This window comes from Ranitomeya imitator, chromosome 2 (genome assembly GCF_032444005.1).
Source record: "Ranitomeya imitator isolate aRanImi1 chromosome 2, aRanImi1.pri, whole genome shotgun sequence".
NCBI lineage: Eukaryota > Metazoa > Chordata > Amphibia > Anura > Dendrobatidae > Ranitomeya > Ranitomeya imitator.
The window spans coordinates 554,134,455-554,146,619 of NC_091283.1; the positions used below are offsets into that span (position 1 = coordinate 554,134,455).

At 44.0% G+C, this 12,165-nt stretch overlaps 1 protein-coding gene across 2 annotated transcripts in view; it reads left to right on the top strand.

The window, feature by feature from the left end:
• LOC138664932 (deoxynucleoside triphosphate triphosphohydrolase SAMHD1-like) overlaps positions 1–12,165 on the top strand; it is a 415,941-nt gene that overhangs the window by 124,949 nt on the left and 278,827 nt on the right. The gene's annotated exons all lie outside the window — the stretch shown is intronic.

Sequence of the window (12,165 nt, forward strand, 5' to 3'; positions counted from 1 at the left end):
CAACCACAATATGCTGGGCCCTGCTTTCACCACTTGCAAAAATTCATGTTCTGAATTGTTATACTGTGTACAGTCATGGACAAAAATTTTGAGAATGAGACAAATATTAATTTTTCCAAAGTCTACTGCTTCATTTTTTCTCATGGCAATTTGCATATACTCCTGAATGTCAGAGTGATCAGCTTAACAGCAATTACTGTACTTGCAAAGTCAATATTTGCCCAGAAAATGAACTTTAACCCCCAAAACACATTTCAACATCATTTCAGTCCTGTCTTAAAAGGAGCAGCTAACATCGTTCATTAACACAGGTGTGGGTGTTGATGAGGACAGGGCTGGCGATCAATCAGTCATGATTAAGTAAGAATGACATGACTGGACACTTTAAAAGGAGGCTGGTGCTTGGTATCATTGTTTCTCTTCAGTTAACCATGGTTATCTCTAAAGAAAGACGTGCAGCCATCATTGCACTGCACAAAAATGGCCTAACAGGGAAGAGTATCGCAGCTACAAAGATTGCACCTCAGTCAACAATTTATCGCATCATCAAGAACTTCAAGGAGAGAGCTTCCATTGTTGTCAAAAAGGCTCCAGGGCACCCAAGAAAGACCAGCAAGCGCCAGGACCGTATCTTAAAACTGTTTCAGCTGCGGGATCGGACTACCAGCAGTGCCGAGCTTGCTCAGGAATGGCAGCAGGCTGGTGTGAGTGCTTCTGCACGCACTGTGAGGCGGAGACTCTTTGAGCAAGGCCTGGTTTCAAGGAGGGCAGCAAAGAAGCCACTTCTCTCCAGAAAAAACATCAGGGACCGACTGATATTCTGCAAAAGGTACAGGGAGTGGACTGCTGAGAACTGGGGCAAAGTCATTTTCTCTGATGAATCCCCTTTTCGATTGTTTGGGACATCTGGAAAACAGCTTATTCGGAGAAGAAGAGGTGAGCGATACCACCAGTCTTGTCTCATGCCAACTGTAAAGCATCCTGAAACCATTCATGTGTGGGGTTGCTTCTCAGCCAAGGGAATCGGCTCACTCACAGTCTTGCCTAAAAACACAGCCATGAATAAAGAATGGTACCAGAATGTCCTCCAAGAGCAACTTCTCCCAACCATCCAAGAGCAGTTTCGTGCCCAACAATGCCTTTTCCAGCATGATGGAGCACCTTGCCATAAAGCAAAGGTGATAACTAAATGGCTCATAGAACAAAACATAAAGATTTTGGGTCCATGGCCTGGAAACTCCCCAGATCTTAATCCCATTGAGAACTTATGGTCAATCATCAAGAGACGGGTGGACAAACAAAAACCAACAAATTCTGGCAAAATGCAAGCATTGATTATGCAAGAATGGACTGCTGTCAGTCAGGATTTGGTCCAGAAGTTGATTGAGAGCATGCCAGGGAGAATTGCAGAGGTCTTGAAGAAGGGTCAACACTGCAAATATTGACTTGCTGCATTAACTCATTCTAACTGTCAATATAACCTATTGGTACTCTTAATATGATTGCAATTATATTTCTGTATGTGATATAAACATCAGACAAACACTAATAAAAACCAGAGGGCTGCAGATCATGTGAAAATATAATTTTGGTGTCATTCTCAAAACTTTTGGCCATGATGGTATCCTGATTTAAAAGGCACCATACTACTCTACACGTGGCCCAAATTCAGGGGCGTATCTAACAGGGGCCTGTCGATTTAGGGGGGCCTGACTACCTGACACACATTCAAAAAAAATGAATGTGAGATGCACAGCTGCACATCATTCCTTACACTGTATGCAGTGCATCCTTCATAGTCCCTGGAGCATCAGTTCCAGCTTCCTCCTAGTCCAGCTAGAGAGAAGCAGTTAAGGGATGGGTAAGGCTCACAGCACAGTATTGTGCAGTGCTAAAAGGGGATAGGACTAGAAAGCAGCCTTCGGTCGGTCTGTGCAGTGTCCCCCACATCTGCCTGATGTCTGTCACGATTATCAGCTGAATTGTGCTCTTGAATCTCTCAACCACTGTCCTGGGATAAGAGTGTCAAGTTGGATTTGGCAAGTGAGGAGGGACAAATCCAACAAAAACTGGTTAGTTGTATATATGAGTCTTCATATGGTTGCATGTTAGTGTGTATGTATTATTACACACTCTAAAAATATTTAAATTGTGACACCAAGAAGTAAAACTTGTGGCATTGTGGAAATCACAGGATAAATAGACATATTAAAGGGAACCTGTCACCTCATTTTTCCTCTATAAGATGCGGCCATTGCCTTTCGGGGCTTATCTACAGCATTTTGTAATGCTGTAGATAAGCCCCCGATGTAACCTGAAAGAGAAGAAAAACAAGTTTTATTATACTCACCCGGGGGGGCGGTCCGATCCGATGGGTGTCACAGGGCCGGGTCCAGCGCCTCCCATTTTCATGTGATGTCATCCTGCTTGCTTCGTCTTGCTTTGTGCTGCACTCCTGCGCAGGCGTACGATCTGCCTTGTTGAGGGTAGAGCATAGTACTGCAGTGCGCAGGTGCCGGGAAAGATCAGAGAGGCCCAGCGCCTGCGCACTGCAGTACTTTGCTCTTCCCTCAACAGGGCAGATCAGTACACCTGCGCTGGAATGCAGCCCAAAGAAAGCAGGATGACGACATCGCATGAAGATGGGAGGAGCCGGACCCGGACCTGTGACACCCATCGGACCGGACGGCCCCCCGGGTGAGTATAATAAAACTTATTTTTCTTCTCTTTCAGGTCGGATCAGGGGCTATTCTACAGCATTACAGAATGCTGTAGATAAGCCCCGAAAGGAAGTAGCCACATCTTATAGCGGCAAAACAGAGTGACAGGTTCCCTTTAATGAGTTGAAAATGTAGTTGTAATTTTTTCATCATTGGCATAACATCTTGATTTCTTTACTACTGCGTATGAGTGCCAGACTCAAAAATACATGCACTTAGCTACATTGTCATGATATCAATGAAGTTAGAAATGGCTATCGAAGAAATGTTTGCCATGCTGAATGCCCTTGGCAAACACTATAAATATTCACTGTTGGCAGCTCCATTGGTAATTGTCAATCATTGATGTCTCAAATGTGCTCGTTGGGAGACAAGCCTGGAGAAGCTGCAAGACATAATAGCACGCTTAGGCCATGCAGGCTATCACATTAACATGAGCAACATGGGGCCAGGTGTTGTTGTCTTAAAAAACGGCTCCTGACACAATTTAAAGACATGGACGTACCAATAGCTCCACAACCATATCAATGTAAATTCGAGCTGTTGGTGTACCTGGAATGATGACTAGAGGAGTCCAGCAACCATACATTGTGTCACCCCTATGTCACAATTCTTGAAGCAGGAATAGTGATTTCCATAATTCTACAATTTTTCCTTCTTGGTGTTTCATTTTCAATGATTAGGAGTGTATTAGGCCTTGTTTTAGGAAGCTTTTTTATGGTGTTCCCCACAGTCAGAGGTATCAATTATTTTAAAACCTTGGAAACTGAAAAAAAGAGTCCAAAAATGACATTCCCTAAGCAGCGTGATACATTCTCATTACCGACATCAGATGAAAGATCTCTAATGTTAACTCTAAGGCGATGGGAAGTATGTCTTAAATATTGTAAGCAGCATAAATTACATGTTGCTACATTAGATGTGCTGCACAGCTGAGCTATTCAGAAGGGGTTATCCAGTAGTCTACAAACCCTTTAATATAACTAAAGTTGCTGTATCTTTTTACTGTGTGTATGTAACATGATATACAGTGCCTTGCGAAAGTATTCGGCTCCCTGGAACTTTTCAACCTGTTCCCACATATCATGCTTCAAACATAAAGATACCAAATGTAAACTTTTGGTGAAGAATCAACAACAAGTGGAGCACAATTGTGAAGTTTAACAAAATTTATTGGTTATTTTAAATTTTTGTGGAAAAGCAAAAACTGAAAAGTGGGGTGTGCAATATTATTCGGCCCCTTTAACTTAATACATTGTTGTGCCACCTTTTGCTGCGATTACAGCTGCCAGTCCCTTGGGTTATGTCTCTATCAGTTTTGTACATCGAGAGACTGAAATTCTTGCCCATTCTTCCTTGGCAAACAGCTCGAGCTCAGTGAGGTTTGATGGAGATCGTTTGTGAACAGCAGTTTTCAGCTCTTTCCACAGATTCTCGATTGGATTGAGGTCTGGACTTTGACTTGGTCATTCTAACACCTGGATACATTTATTTGTGAACCATTCCATTGTAGATTTTGCTTTATGTTTGGGATCATTATAATAATAATAATAATTTTTATTTATATAGCGCCAACATATTCCGCAGCGCTTTACAAATTATAGAGGGGACTTGTACAGACAATAGACATTACAGCATAACAGAAATACAGTTCAAAACAGATACCAGGAGGAATAAGGGCCCTGCTCGCAAGCTTACAAACTATGAGGAAAAGGGGAGACACGAGAGGTGGATGGTAACAATTGCTTTAGTTATTCGGACCGGCCATAGTGTAAGGCTCGGGTGTTCATGTAAAGCTGCATGAACCAGTTAACTGCCTAAGTATGTAGCAGTACAGACACAAAGGGCTATTAACTGCATAAAGTGAATGAGAACATGATGCGAGGAACCTGTTTTTTTTTGTTTTTTTCTATAAATAGGCCACACAGGGATCGTTAGGTTAATGCATTGTCTTGTTGGAAGACAAATCTCCATCCCAGTCTCAGGTCTTTTGCAGACTCCAACAGGTTTTCTTGAAGAATGGTCCGTTATTTGGCTCCATCCATCTTCATATCAATTTAACCATCTTCCCTGTCCCTGCTGAAAAAAAGCAGGCCCAAACCATGATGCTGCCACCACCATGTTTGACAGTAGGGATGGTGTGTTTAGGCTGATGAGCTGTGTTGCCTTTACGCCAAACATATCGTTTGGCATTGTTCCCAAAAATTTCAATTTTGGTTTCATCTGTCCAGAGCACCTTCTTCCACATGTTTGGTGTGTCTCCCAGGTGGCTTGTTGCAAACTTTAAGCAACACTTTTTATGGATATATTTGAGAAATGGCTTTCTTCTTGCCGCTCTTACATAAAGGCCAGATTTGTGCAGTGTATGACTGATTGTTGTCCTATGGACAGACTGTCCCACCTCAGCTGTAGATCTCTGCAGTTCATCCAGAGCGATCATGAGCCTCTTGGCTACATCTCTGATCAGTCTTCTCCTTGTTTGAGTTGAAAGTTTAGAGGGACGGCCGGGTCTTGGTAGATTTTCAGGGGTATGATACTTTTCCATTTCAATGTGATCGCTTGCACAGTGCTCCTTGGGATGTTTAAAGTTTTGGAAATCAATTTGTATCCAAATCCAGCTTTAAACTTCTCCACAACAGTATCACGGACCTGCCTGTTGTGTTCATTGGTCTTCATGATGCTCTCTGTGCTTCAAACCGAACCCTGAGACTTTCACAGAGCAGGTGCATTAATACGGAGACTTGATTGCACACAGGTGGGTTATATTTATTATCATTAGGCATTTAGGACAACACTGGATCATTCAGAGATCCACAATTAAGTACTGGAGTGAGTTTGCTGCACTGAAAGTAAAGGGGCTGAATAATATTGCACGCCCCAATTTTCAGTTTTTGATTTTCAGCAAAAATTTAAAATAACCAATAAATTTCGTTCAACTTCACAAATGTGTTCCACTTGTTGTTGATTCTTCACCAAAAACTTACATTTGGTATCTTTATGTTTGAAGCATGATATGTGGGAAAAGGTTGAAAAGTTCCAGGGAGCCGAATACTTTCGCAAGGCACTGTACTGTTGTGAATTCTGCTTTTGGGTTCCCTCCAGTGGTTGTAGGTGGTAATGCAGTTGTCCCTGAGTTGCAGTCCTGGTCAGGTGTATCTGCTGATTGCAGTTCTGACTGGGGTATTTAGGTGTGCAGGATTCATTAGTCCTTGCCAGTTGTCCATGGTTCTGGGAGGTTTTGGATCTTTGTCTGGTTCCTCCTGCCTTACTGCCAATTCAGCAAAGATAAGTGTCTGGTTTTTGTTTCTGTTGCACACATGCTGTGTGCTTAATAATTCTGTGCTATTCATTTGTTTTCTCTTGTCCAGCTTAGATTGTGTCAGTGTTTTCTCAGTCTTGTTGGATTCTCAGGAGTTGCAGATATACGATCCACGTCTTTAGTTAGACGGTGGAATTTTTTGTATTATCTGCTGTGGATATTTTTTGGAAGGGTTTTAATACTGACCGCTTAGTATTCTGTCCTATCCTTTAATATTTAGATAGAGTGGCCTCTTTTGCTAAATCCTGTTTCCTGCCTGTGTGTGCCTTTCCTCTACTACTCACAGTCAATATTTGTGGGGGGCTGCCTATCCTTTGGGGTTCTGCTCTGAGGCAAGGTAGAATTCCTACTTCCATCTATATGGGTATTTAGTCCTCCGGCTGTGTCGAGGTGTCTAGGATTTCTTAGGCACACCCCACGGCTACTTCTAGTTGCGGTGTTAAGTTCAGGATTTGCGGTCAGTATAGTTTCCACCAACTCCAGAGAAAGTTACATGCGGCTCCAAGGTCACTGGATCATAACACTGTACTACAGGGAGTGCATTTATGATGTAGCCTCCCCCCCACACTCACACTTCATGGAACCTTCAAAAGAAAACCAGGGGGTTTAGGGGTGGAGCTTTTTTTTCTATAAACAACCTTGATGATAACCTAGACCTCAATGTTTAGGCCCATCTTGAGACAATCCTTACACCTTCTCAAATAATGTTCAACATTGAATCCTGTTCCAAAACTAGCAGACATATTTTAAATAAAGTTAACTTGATGGTCTTTAGAGATGAGCAAACTTGTTCAGAAACATTCACCAATCTCTATTTGGCACAAACATAGCACATTTGGATTCATGTTTGATTTCATGAGCATTTTTACTCAAAGTCGACAAAATTCAGTCACAGTTCTGTAAATCATGGCGTTTCCACTAATTCTTTTATTATTACTTTGTCTTGGATTGTGGTGCTGTATGATGAGCAGGGTGGGTGGCGGGAATGTGTTTGATGAGGGGACGGGTTGTGTCTAGGTCAGAAGAGCTGTGGAGTGTAATTTTTTTCTTTTAATAACTTAATGTGTGTACATTCCGGCGGCCAATCAGGGCACAGAAACCATCCACAATGTCATGACACAAGGTCATCTGTGATTGGCTGCCGAAGTCACATGTCCCTGGCCATACAAAATGTGGACATCTTGTTTTGCTGACACCATTTTCTCATAGTACAGAGAGGCCGCTGATGAAAATGCCGCAAGTAATCTTGTCAGTTAGCAAAATAAGATCCTGTTTTGTGTGAAATCAATTTTCCAGCATCTAACTAGATTGTGCAAAAACTGTGCAGCAGTCTCAGGAGGCTCCATTTGCTAATCAAAATAGTTTGTGATAAAGCTGTGTTTCAGTGAGAAATCAGAAGGCCAGATTTCTACTTAAAAATCATTAGGCTTAATATTGGGGTGCAACCAGAAGGCCTAATTAGCTAATCCAAATCATTTGGGATAAAACTGTGTTGCAGTGAGAAATCAAAAGGCCACATTTCCTCTTAAAAAATGTTAAGTATATGTTGTTCAGGCACATCATCTAAGAAAATAAATAGTGATTGTTCATTTAGTGGCAGGTGACTGACAGCTGTGGGCCTAAGGTTGTGAAACAGCAGATTATAAGAGGGGAAAGGTACATACAACATGAGTGTGGAAAAGCAAGGTTGTCGTGGAAGGGGGAATAGGCTTGGTGTTCGACTTGTACATGAGTTAGGTGTTAATGTTAATGAAAGCTCAACAGAACAAATACCATCTCTATCACAAGACACCTATCCAAAAACCACAGACAACATCTGTTACTGGACGGGTTTCTCCACTCCCTTTATTTGGCAGCCACACAGCGGTGCGCATTGTAGATGAGCATGTGCTCCAGTGGATGGCAAACACTGCATCAAGAGGCCTATCCTCCTCTTCCTCCACCTTAATATTATATCCAGAACAATCCTCAGAGGTGGCACCAAATCACCCTGTTTTCTCCCGTGTCAGAAATTTCCAAACACCCAACTGACTATGGGGAATCACACATGGGCCATTCTGCAGAATTGTTCACACAATCTATTCCATGGGCATCAGAGGTCTGCTCCAAATATTCACAGAATCCAGAGAAGGAAAGCATCTGCACCAATATCCCAAAATTTTTCATGTTGGATTTGGGGCTGGACGAAGTAGGGTCCCAGCAGAATCCAGACCCTCGTCACCAGACGTTAACTACCGACAGTTGAGGTGATCCTGAAGAGATTCAGATAGAAGATGAGCACACGGACTGTACTGTTGTGTCAGGCAGTAAGAAGAGAAGTGTGACTCTCAGGGTGAGGAGTGGGAGAACAGAGAGGAGGATGATTAGGTTGTAGATCCCACTTGGTGTGAACCCAGAGGTACGCAGCTGAGTAGCTCAGCAGATGAGGTGGAGGAGGAGGAAGACGAGGAGGTTATGTTGCGACTTCTCACACATATGTGAAGTGATGCAACCGCGACAAGCACTGTATCCTCAGCCCCAACTCTGGCGGTGACCAACACCAGTTGAGAGTGTGAATTTTGCAGGGGTGGCAAGTGTTGCCTAACCTGGGTCTTTTAGACTGCAAAGGATGACCCAATTCATGTTCTCTGCCAAATTTGCAAAGAAAAAACTCAGTAGAGGTATAAATTGCAATAATTTGGCAACTACATGCATGAACCACCACATGCGCGATCAACATGCATTAGTATGGGAATCTCACTGTGCTAAACTACAGGCTGTCCCTTCAACCACATTTGCTGCTTCTTCCTCCTACATCACCATGCCAAGTCTTCTCACACAGATCTCCGACCGCAGAATCTCCACTTGTTTACCCCCTACAGTTGGGGTGAGTGGAAGCCCATCAGTTGCTACGGAAGTGGGCATGATTACTGTTTTTGTGTCACCTAGCACAACACATCTTTCTCAATCCTCCATAACATCTCAGCCTGCACCTCCCTCTTTGTCCAGCAGTTTGTCCTGTTCTCCATAATCCACCCTCACAGCACAGCTGCCAGCCCTCAGTCCTGCAGTTGTGGTCACGTAAAATAATGTTTCCTCCTGCATATGCCAAAGCTAAGAGCTTTGACTTTACCATCTCCAATCTGTTGGCCATGAAAATGCTGCCTTTCCACCTGTTGGATCCAGATGATTTAAGAAAGTTGATGGCAGTCACAGTCTCCCAGTAACAGTTGCCCAGTCTCGATTACTTCTCTAAGGAAGCTGTACCTGCGCTACACCAGCATGTTGCAGACAATATCACCCGTTCCCTGAAAAAATCTATGCCTGGGTGACTGACTCTGGTAGCTGTGAGGGTAGGCAGTAAAGAGGCTGCTCCACAAGTTATTGAAACCCCCAGGCTTGCGGGACAAACCTCTGTATCTAACACTTCCTCCACTGCTTCTGGATCCTCTACCTCCTCTAGGGCCTCCACTTGTGCCCTCAACCTCTCCCTTAAACAAAATACACATTCCAACAGTGCAGATAGAATCATCCCCCTCAGCTCAGTACTGCGCAGCTATGGCTCACCGCAATCAAGCAGGGTTCAAATGAATACGTCTTGGAGATCAGTCACACAGCTCAAGAGTTTTGGACAGCTATCCAGGGAAGGCCGTGTGCGATAATGGTGCAAACCTGATGGCCGTCCTACACCTTGGCAACTGCACACACATACCTTGCATGGCTCACGTCTTCAACCTGGTGGTACAGCAATTTCTCTGCCACTATCCTGGCCTTGATGTCGCTTGTGTGCTTACTTCCAACAATTGCACCCCACAGGTCCACTTGCATCACTACAGAGGTCTTTCGGCCTACCAGTTAATCATTTGATTTGCGATGTTCCAACATGGTGGAATTCCACTCTGCACATGTTACAGCAACTCTAGCAGCAGCAGTGGCAGGCCTTGGTGCAGTATGTCCTTTAGCATAGCCTAGGCCAACACAGAGCAAGCTGCAAATTATGCTTGCGGAGTGTGCACAGATGAAGGACCTCTGCCCCTTTCTGCACAGTTTTGAAATGGCTACTAATATGGTTGGTACTGATGATGCCGTCATCGATATCACTATTCCGGTCATTTACATGCTGAAGCACACTATGAATAGTCTGAGTGAGGAGGTGGTGGTCCCAGAGGAAGAACTGAAAGAAGAGAAGGATGCGGAAGGGATAACAATATCTCAAATTTTCAGATAGTCGTTGCACAGGCAGGTGCTATGGGAGGGTGGCTTACAGCAATCCAGGGGGGCTCATGATACCAGACAAACTGTTAGTGATGTTTGTGAACAATTATACTGGTATACTGGGAAATACGTATATCCTGTCAAAACTGAACGCAACTCACCACGCGACTTCTGTCGCCCTCCATGTGCGCGGACACACTCTGGATTCCTCTTCACATCCAGGCTTCTTTGAAAACTCTGTTGGAACCAGTTTTGAAAGGATATACGTATTTCCCAGTATACCAGTATAATTGTTCTGATGAAGGTCCAGATGTGGACCAAAAACCTTCAACTTTTGTCTCTATGGATGCACATTGAATAAATAACTATCCACGCTAAAGTATTTTTGAGTGCCAAGTTTCTCTATTGTCTGGATTGCTTTGGGCTGGATGCCCTATTTGAGCACCTAACTCGCATGATAGTACGAGTGCCGTGTTGTACCACTACAAATTTGTAGTGTAATATGAGTCAGAAGCCTATTACACTGTTTCTATTCTGTCGAAATTGATGCCACTTTAGTGGTGTGTGACAAAAATGTTTTGAAATGTGGAGACTCCAAGCTGGGTCTCCATCTGTTAGGTTTCCTGTAGTGTAAGGTGTGTTAGAGGCTATACTGTTTCTACTCTATGGAAATTGATGCCACTTTAGTGGTATGTGACTTTTTTTTAAATGTGGAGACTCCAAGTAGGGTTTTCATTTGGTGGGTTGCCTGTGTAAGTAGGGCTCCCAGATAGGCAGGCCTGCACTTTCAGTCAACCACCTGTGTTAGTGTCCTTACATTTTTCTACCAATAGTACTGTATGAAACTGATGTTTGTGCCATCACAGTGTGACTGTAAAAAAAAAATGGAGATGTTGCATGAGATATCAGGGCTCCCAGCAAAGATGGCTTACACCACGCCCTTAACCACCTGGTCCTCATTGAAACTTCAAGTCTAAGCTGTAAATGCTGGCCAAGACCCTGATTCCTCATGCATGGCCCATGGCTGACTGGTTCTGTGCCATTAGAAAAGGTTCTACTGTGGGTCAATTGAGCAGTCCACTACCTTTGTTACTTTCCCTAAATTTTTCTAACAGTAGTACTGTATGGAACTGATGTTTGTGCTATCTGAGTGCAACTGGGGAAAAAATGGATCCGTTGCATGAGGTGTTAGGGCTTATAGCAAATAAGTCTTACACCGCTCTCTTAACTACCAGGTTCTCATTGAAACTTCAGTTCAAAGCTGTAAATGCTGGCACAGACCCTGATACCTCATTCATGGCCCATGGCTGACTTCTGCTGTGCCATTTACAAATTTGTACTGTGGATTAACTGATGCCACTTTTCATGATGTCTGTCCCTAATTTTAGCTGTTTGGGAAGCTTCTTGTCATCATCCCTTAATGTGTTGTGTATACGTTTGCTTTGGCCATCCAGTTAGTTTAACCCCTTCCCGACCCATGACGCCACGTAGGCGTCATGAAAGTCGGTGCCATTCCGACCCATGACGCCTATGCGGCGTCATGGAAAGATCGCGTCCCTGCAGATCGGGTGAAAGGGTTAACTCCCATTTCACCCGATCTGCAGGACAGGGGGAGTGGTAGTTTAGCCCAGGGGGGGTGGCTTCACCCCCTCGTGGCTACGATCGCTCTGATTGGCTGTTGAAAGTGAAACTGCCAATCAGAGCGATTTGTAATATTTCACCTATTATAACGGGTGAAATATTACAATCCAGCCATGGCCAATGCTGAAATATCATCGGCCATGGCTGGAAATACTAGTGTGCCCCCACCCCACCCCACCGATCGCCCCCCCAGCCCTCCGATCTGGCCGGTACACTGCTCCGGCTCCCCTCCATCCAGTGCTCCGCTCCCCCCCGTGCTCTTGTCCGCTCCCCCCGTGCTCCAATCACCCC